Source organism: Petromyzon marinus, chromosome 12 (genome assembly GCF_048934315.1).
Source record: "Petromyzon marinus isolate PM22_M1 ecotype Great Lakes invasive population chromosome 12, UKy_Petmar_22M1.pri1.0, whole genome shotgun sequence".
NCBI lineage: Eukaryota > Metazoa > Chordata > Hyperoartia > Petromyzontiformes > Petromyzontidae > Petromyzon > Petromyzon marinus.
Window position 1 is genome coordinate 6,081,362 of NC_133678.1, and position 9,424 is coordinate 6,090,785.

General features: G+C 39.3%; 1 long non-coding RNA gene across 1 annotated transcript in view; it reads right to left on the minus strand.

Annotated features, from left to right (window-relative positions):
- The window catches only part of LOC142924323 (uncharacterized), a 192,703-nt gene that overhangs the window by 38,666 nt on the left and 144,613 nt on the right, over positions 1–9,424 (minus strand). The gene's annotated exons all lie outside the window — the stretch shown is intronic.

Sequence of the window (9,424 nt, forward strand, 5' to 3'; positions counted from 1 at the left end):
TGTGCATCCTTGTTGCTAACGGACGTGCGCAAGTAATACGATTCGCATTTCGAAAGCAGACCGTTTTTGTGCAATTCACATTGTTCCTGTTTTTAACCACAAGCCAAAGCGGAAGCAGGATGGGGATGTTGATATATTTCTCATAGCCTGCTGGCCTGCAAGCCACCATAACCTCGTATCTGAGCCCTGTCCATCACGTGGAATAGCAGCGTGCTAACGTACATCTAGGGGTGAGGCTAGAAACTAATACAATGGCTATTATGGTTTTGTCAACGATCCACCCACAATGGGCAGAATTGCTTTGAAATGTAAATTTTTACTTAAAACTTTCATGACTGCAGGTATTCAGATTCTTTGGTGGTTATTTCGGTAAAGCGATGTAGATATAAAAATAATCATAAAATTAAAGTGAATAAATAGAAAAAATAAATATGAAATGATAAAAAACAAAAAAAACTAATGTATACTGTAGCCTGGTTCTTAATCGGAGTGTACTGGCAGTCTATAATGTAGATTGTAGCCTGGATATTAAGTTTGGTGAGTGTACTGGCAGTCTATAATGTAGACTGTAGCCTGGTTATTAAGCTGGGTGAGTGTACTGGCAGTCTATAATGTAGACTGTAGCCTGGTTCTTAACCTGAGTGAGCGTACTGGCAGTAAAAAAAATATAAAATAAAAATGATAAAAATAGAAAAATAAAACAATAATTAAAAAAACCATGACGTTTCGATCACAACATTTAGCGATCGTCTTCAGGAGGAAAGATGATGAAGTTCACCGAAGGCAAGGTTTCAAAAATGGGCGTGGCACAAGGCTGTATCTGCGGCAGCAGTTACATTGGGGAAACTAAGCGACATGTCTCGGACCGTGTTCGTGAGGATAAGGCAGATTCGAAACACGGTAGGACCAATACTTCTGCCATGGCTGATCATTATTTTAATGCGGCTGGCTCACACGAAATTGATTTCTCGAAGACGATGGTACTTTGCAAGCCTACTGGCTATCAACAAAGATTCGTTCATGAAGCCATCCATATGTACAGACACAATTTCCACCGAGATGATGGTTATAAACTCAGCAATCATTGGAAAGATGTTATCAACCACTTTGGGTCATGATTTGATTTGTTTTCTTGTCAAGTGAGCACAGGTTAAGTTATCACTTGATATGTGTCGTTTTCTTGTTTTTCTGGTTCTCTTAGCCCAGGGCACATAAGCCCCGCCCACTTCACTGCGCTGGTGGATCGCTTGTGTTGTGATCGAAACGTCTGGGTTTTATTATTATTTATTTATCTTTTATATTTTTTATATATATTTTTTACTGCTAGTACGCTAACTCAGGTTAATAACCATTGCTACAGTTTACATTATAGACTGCCAGTACGCTCACTCAGGTTAATAGTCATTGCTACAGTTTACATTATAGACTGCCAATACGCTCAAAAAGCTTAAAAAAGGCTGCAATCTACATTATAGACTGCCAGTTAGCTCACCAAACTTAATAACCAGACTACAGTCTACATTATAGACTGTCAGTGCAGTCACTCCGATTAGGAACCAGGCTACAGTCTAAATTAGTTTATTTTTTTATTTTAATATTTGTTTATTTTTCATTATTTTGATTTGTATTCACTTTATTTTTATTTTTTCTATCTACGTGATTTTTCCGAAAGAACCCAATAATTTGAAATGTTAATGTTTGTGTTTCCTGTAAATGCATTGTAATATCACGGAAATAAACATTCACTAAACATAGATTAATATCAAAGAATATGACAATAAGCAGTACTTGGGAGGATACGAGGCATGGCTGGAGTTTTCGGGGGGGGACGGACACGGAGGGGGGGGGGGGCAGCGCCCCTCCCAAACTTGACACCTTCATTAATTTACTTTCACTAATTTACAATTAAGATTTAAAAAAATAACTAAAATTATTATATGCAACCGCTATTCCGAACGTGAGGGGCAAAGCGAACCCCCCCCCGCCTCCACACAAAATACAGACGTCAAACTCAGCCTATGATTAAGATGCCCTTGAAGGACTGACCTAAAGACTGATTTATGTTTAATTAACAATTGTCACATGCACGCTGCACCAGTGCTATCGCAAACACATCGAAGAGAATGTCGTAATCAGATAACGAGTGTGCTGTGCGCCTTGCCAGGTGAGAGAGACGGGGGGTGGGGGGAGGGGCTGCCCCAGACACACACGTGCATGCAACCGAGATAATGAAACGTGGACCTTGCAAATGCGATGTCTATCCCACGGTTGAATATGCAATGGGGAAAATGACAATTATATATATTTTTTATTATTTTCCCCTTTTAATTTTCATCCCAATTGTGCGGATTGGCGTCAGGTGACGGATAACCCGTTTGGAACGCTCGCAGAGTAAGTGCATCACAGTCCCGTGGCATAGAGGGAGATGCACGAGAGGGGGAGGCCTATTGCAGACCTACTTCTGAAAAGTGGGCTTGGAATCTACACTGGGGTGTAGCGGCACTTTCTCACCCACACCACGCCGAAGAAAGTAATGTTGCCTCCACGTTAGTAAAACGAATGTTTTTTTTTATTCTTAGAGCTCACATTTTGCCTAAAAAAGTATTTGCCAAAAAAAATTATTGCGTTTTTGTTGTTCGAGTGTTTATTGGTGAGGAGACTTAGACCATCGACTCACTGCACCTGAGAACCGAGTCTAATCACGGGGGTGGTGACCGCCCACATATAAACCCAGAATCTCAGCAGTGCCAGCTTAGCTCTTTGACTCCTGAACCACACAGCTGGCTTGGTATAAACATATTCATATATGCACTAGGTTAGGAATTCCAGAAGAGCCAAGCTTGATAATTATTTTAGTATGTTAGCAAACGGCACTCTTGTGTGTAGATTATTGTATTCTGTCTACTCTTCTCTGCAAAGTCAAGTTTTTTGAAGTAGCACTTGTTAAACATTGGTTCAAACGGTTTTTCTTTTTTTTTCAGAGGAAACCCGTTGTTTATTTTCGTGAAAACTTTCTCTGGGTAAATGTTTCCTCGTGGGGAATTGCAAAAGTCTAAATTAAAATCGAATTTGAAATTACGATGGATGCACCCCACTCACACCCCCTTAAGCACAACAGTGCTCCCTTGCGAATGCTGCTTCGCTCATCTCAATACAAAGAAGAAGAAAAAAGACAACCCATCCTCCACCTCCCCTGCGAAAATGTGGTCGAGTCTCACATTCTCTGACCTGCCAGTCATTTAATTACTTAGGTTGAAGCCACTTTGTTCTGGATGCGGCACGCTAATGAGCAGGAGATGAAGTGGGTGCTGCTGTCGGCTCCATGGCCATCTTATTAGAGGAGTTTATCAGTAATACATTTTAATAAGAGTCAGACATTTAGACACAGAAACCCGCAAGGACTAGAATCTGAGAGAAGTAGCACGTGGATCAACATTAATCAGTTGAAGATGTCAACAACGTATAATATATTCGGTGGATTTAGGGTGACCTTATGCGCCGAATGCTTATCACCATCATCATGGTCATTGTCAACGGCCATAATTTATCCACTGTTGGCATTAACCAGTACAGCCCCCGGACTCAAACCATAAATATCTGCAATTGTCGCGTGTTAGTGAAATTGACTGCAACAGCTACAGTACAATTTTCAACAAGTATGATTCTGTCCCTGCTTTTGTAAAGTGGTATATTTCTTCCACTAGACTCCACATTTTCATAAAGTAACATTAATTGCTTTGCAAAAAAGCCCTATTAATTATTAAAAAAAACCCATAACAGTTTCAGATACCAAAATTAAATTCTCATTTCCGTGGTCTTGATGCTCATTGCAGTGTTTTCGTGTAAAATATTCACGGTTTGAATTTAACCATTGAAGCTTCCGAGTCTCGGACTTTTTAGGAGGGCCCTTCATTATAAAGGCTTGGCCAATGCCATGAATATTTGACATGCGGTAGGAAACCAGAGTAGCTAGAGAAAAGTCTTGCATACATCAAAGCACTCAAATCTCCGTACCAAAGGATTCAAGCTGTTGTACCACCATCCTCTGTATGAATTTCAGCATCAGCCTGTGTAGTCGGCCCGTCCTCCCCCCTGCTGCGATCGTAACGAAATAACAGGCCGGCTCAAAACATTCCGGGACGATTGATGTTAAGTCGGGTCGTGTTCTTGACCCCCCCCCCCATTCGTATCACACGGCTGGTTGAGATGACTGAATAACTTCACGAAGTGGGAACACGAGTGCGTCATGTGACAACGACACTTTATTTAGAAACTGATCTTCCAGGCAGCATTTGAGTCTCTATGCAACAATGACGAGAGGCACCACAGCAGCTGACAACGCCAATCCTGAACCTCTCCTTATCCACCATCCTGCCCAGCACTCAATTGGAGTCCGTTGAGCATACATTCTTTCTGAATTCTAGGCTCGGCGTAATGTGCACGAGTGGCTTAGCGTCCAATTCCTGAGTCACTATTGCATCACGTGGACTCTCACCTAACCTATGGCGACGATATGGCAGGCAAGATGCCTCGCTACACGTGGAAAATTTTACCCGAATATGTCGCATTCAGTGGCAAGATACAGTACACAAATCTAACTTGGCACCTCTGAACTGCAGCACACTTCTGAGTATGCAATTGAACATTGGATTCATCACAGGTCAGCCAACACCGACTATATCTGCAATAACCTCCTATTCCTAGTCAGTCACCCATAGAATTGTGAACCAGGCTAAACTATATTCTTGGTTCTTTCGGTAAAGTCACGTAGAAGGGAAACAATAAAATAATAAAAATATAATTCTCACGACGTTTCGACTGCAACACAAGCATCAGATGATGACGTTTCGACTGCAACACAAGCAATCATCATCTGATGACACAAGCAATCATCATCAGATGATTGTTGCAGTCGAAACGTCGTGAGAATTTTATTGTTTTATATTTTTATTATCTTATTGTTTCCCTTCTACGTGACTTTACCGAAAGAACCAAGAGTGTGAATCCCTGCAGTCACGAAAGCTTTAAATCAACATTTAGGCTCAACTCTGTTCAGCTTCCAAAGTTCGATAAGATCAGGCACATTCAGGGCGATTTAGTCATCAGTCATGAAATGTTTTAAAGTTGTGTTGATTAGCCTACTCATATTCCAGTAAATCTATCAACTTGAATTAGTTTGCGAATTATTTAACGGGAAATGTAATTGCATCACGTGTTTTAATTAGATTTATTTTGCACAATCTATCATGTAGTTTGTACACTCTGTGGGTTTTAAAGTCTCAAGCACTTATTCATGTGCATACACCTTCACACTTGAACTGAAAAAGTCACGAGAAAACTTATAATTGCAAGGGCAATTAAACCGAAGAGTTCTGCACCATATTGCAACAAAAGTATTCAGTGATTCAAGTAATGGAATACTGCACTGCATTGATTTTGCTTAATGCAGTTTGAGTTTGCTGTACACTGCCAAATATGATTGTAAATTATGTAATACAAACTTGATTTTAAGCTTTCGTGACTGCAGGAATCCATACTCTTTCGTTCTTTCGGTAAAATCACGTCGGTAGAAAATTAATAGATTCTCTCTATGTGACTTTACCGAAATAACCAAAGAGTATGTAATACAAAATTCTAAATAATATTTAGCATCGTAAATATAAATAACAAAATAGATAAGCAGACAATGTCTCCTTCATACATATAAAGGAGACAATTGTTGGCTCGCTAATTTTGTGATTTATATTCGACCCAATGATGCTAATTATTATTTTAGTTACGTATTAGAGAATGTTGCATCAAGCTAGGACAGATATATTAAAGAGACTGTCTGCCTATTTTTTGTTTATTTTAATACATTAAAATAAATTACATATTCTTTGGTTCTTTCGGTAAAGTCACGTAGAATGAGAATAAAATAATAAATTGATAAAATAAAATAACACAATAATATTCTCACGACGTTTCGGCCACAACACAAGCAGCCTTCATCAGGTGAAGGGACGAAAGAACCAAAGAAGATGAATCATTGCAGTCACGAAAGCTTTAAATCGAAAAATAAATTACATAGTTGCAATGTTTATTTATTTGTGATTCGAATTACATCAAGAAATCTACCTGTAAATATCTTCTCTCAGAAAAATAGATAGTTCTGATTCTCATATCACTTGCCACTGACGTTTGTCATCACCAGAAATTGAACTCAGAATGCCAAGTTCAGGGCGGATCCCACTGTACTACCGCTACACCAATAAATAATGAAGTGCTGAAAACCATTTGTTTTCCATGGTGTGCATGTGTCAACACATTCTCCACTCCTTTACACGGTGCTGAACTTCCTGTCGGGTTATGCAAATGTACTCAGATTTTTCTCAATGCATGTGAAGCAACCAAAACCAAAGGAACACCGCTTATTTACTAAATGAAATCACCTTGTGCTTCGAGTACATGATTTGAGCTCAGTACATTGATCTTGACTGTTATTATTCACGACCCAAAAACATATTCAGACACAAAATAGCTGTGTACAATGGATTTCAAATTACGTCTTCATCACTATAATTTTTGTTTTAGAAAAGCACTTTTGGAGCTATCTGTAACTATTTTTTATTCAGGACAGTCGCCATCTGTTTAGTTACATATTCAAATCATGTGCTTGAATTATTATTTCCGTTGCTCTACTTCAAAGGGAAATTAGATGTAAGCATACCCAAGTTTTGTGTTTTAAATGCATGCATGCTCACTGGGGGAGGAACAAACGTTGCTATGCACACTATGTACGCGGTTGTTTACGTAATAAAATGTTTCTGCTCACAGTCGGTATTGTACAATAGACATTGCCACATACAAATTGCTTCAAATCGGTTCAAGTTGATGCCCTTTTAGTGCATTGCATTGAATAACCATAATGTAATGTGTACAGGTGCGGCGCTGCAATGATTCGCTCATGCCACTGTCGACAGGAAAAAATCTTCACTAGAGGTACCTATAGATGCCCAATAGGTTATTCTGGACGACTTTTCCACACAACTTGGAAGAGGTTGGAGTTCCCACACTTTACTCCACCACATACAAAACTGCCGATCACCTGTGGTGGACACAGGGTGGGGAAGGGGGAGGTGAAGAAAGCCGCACTTTGTTTTTTCAACAGCCACGCCAGAAGATCAAACCGGCGACCTCTGGATTGCAAGTCCAGTGTGATGACCATTACACTCCAGCAGCATCCACAATCTCATATAAAAGTGAACAAAATACATTGAATGACATTCCAAATAAACGCTGGTATATGTCGGGGCAATGCTTGTCAACGGTGGGGAGATGTTAACTCCCTCACCTGGTATAAAGGAGGTGATGGATTTCATCCAGACCCTGATGCCTGTATATTTGGAGTTTGCATGCTCTCCCTGTGGTCGAGTGGATTTTACTCCGGGTCCTCTGGGTTTTCGCTCCACTTTTAGAAACATGCGTTTACAGTATTTGGCTGCGATAAATTTCCACATGGTAAGCCACTTCGTTGAGCTATCATTTGTGGCCAGGTCGCTTCTGAAAAATAGCTATATAGATCGGTGGGCCTTACCTGGTAGAATAAAAAAAATAAAAACATTTGTCAACGTGTTAAATTTGGTATATGTGCGAGAGCTCATTCCTGCACCTGTAAAATGTTGGCAAAAAAATAATCAATGATGTTAACACATTATCGCGTATGAATGATACGTTAATAAACTGTGTTTGTGACTGCAACTGTTACAACATAGTGGTCGACACACTTTGCTTATTTATGATTCCTTTATTTACTTTTGTTTCGACGTTGTGTTGATAATCTGGCATTCACATTTCCAAACTGCAAAAATGTGAAAATAGGATGTCGCTTTGTTCAAGGAAATTTCCTGCCGTCTTTAAATCAGTTTTCGGACGTCAAGATGACAATGCAACAATACGAGCAATAAATATATCAGTAGCAAATTGGATGTGACGCCCAAAATATTTTTTAAAACTTTTGTGTCCTTATTTTTACTAGGATTCCCTTCACACGTACACATATATACGTTGAACTCCTTTCGCAACACACACATAGCCAACCGTGCGAATTGGAGGTGTGGGCAATGCGTCTGTTGCTTGTCTCTTGTGCATTGCAACACATATTTACGCACGGAACATGTTTTCCACAAAATAAATATTCCCACCGCAAGATTTGTGACCAAAGGATTTCGTGGAAAGTTGCTACGTTAAAACCGCATGCTTCCAAAACCAATGGCAAAATGTAAATGTAACAGAATTATAACTATAACAAGCATGGTCTGGGAAGATGACCCGAATTGAGTTGTCTCAACAAAACGCGAATTCACAATGTATCTACTGAGAACTGTCAAAATGCAAGACAATTTTTCGGATCGTCGTACTGGTATTCAAAGAGAATATGTGAGATGCGTGAAAGTTAATGAACGGCAAGCTTATGGTGAAAATCAGCCAATTCCACTGACGTCAAGCTAAGCTCAGCATACAACCACAGCATGGAATGGTCTTATCAGCTGAAGCCAGAGGCAGCCAGAGCTCGTGAATGCCCTATTAGAGTGAGACATGCCAGTGCTATAATTTTCCAGCCATCTGGGGTCACAATCAAAGACGAGATTTTAAAATGCTGTAAAGTTCATCGTGATATTTGACTACAATTTTACGTGCAGCAAATATTTGCAAAGTTAATTACGAATGAACCAGAAAGCATAATTTAAGTGTCCTTTTTTTAGATGCTGGAGCATTTTTTTTACTTTAGTTTTAAAATCGTTCCGTGGATTTCGAACAAAAATACAGTAGGACGTTCACCATAGCTGCATCATTACAGTAGAGCACATTCGATCATATGGTGCATTGGAATTTAAAGTGTTTATTTTTAAGATTGCTTACATAAGTGTAAACAATTACAATGCGCAAATAGTCCCCCTTCATTGTACATTATTTATTCATTACGTGTCACCCAGTTAATTACTGGCAACTTTAATTTGCAAGCTGTGTCTTGACCTTTGCAGTTTAAATACTAAACAAATGTACATAAAACATGAGCACAGCTGTGCCGGGTCATGAACACTGACAAATAGAGTTCAATAAAGGTCAACATTTACCAGAAAATAATCATACATACGCTCTATTGCTTCTTGACCTGAGAGCAACAATCAAGTGATACCATGCACAGTCCAGTGTGCATGCGAGGTGACGGAAGCTAATGAAACATGATATGCGTGTCTATATACTTCTTAACAAAAGCATTTGCAGTCATGTAGAGGAAGGATTAAAAAAGACACGTGAATATTACATATAAGCAAATTCATTATTTAGTATTTATAATAGCAGGATAATATTTTCATGACCACATATGCACTTTAATAGAGGGAGAACAGAGGCAGTATTAAAATGTGTTATGGAGAAAAGA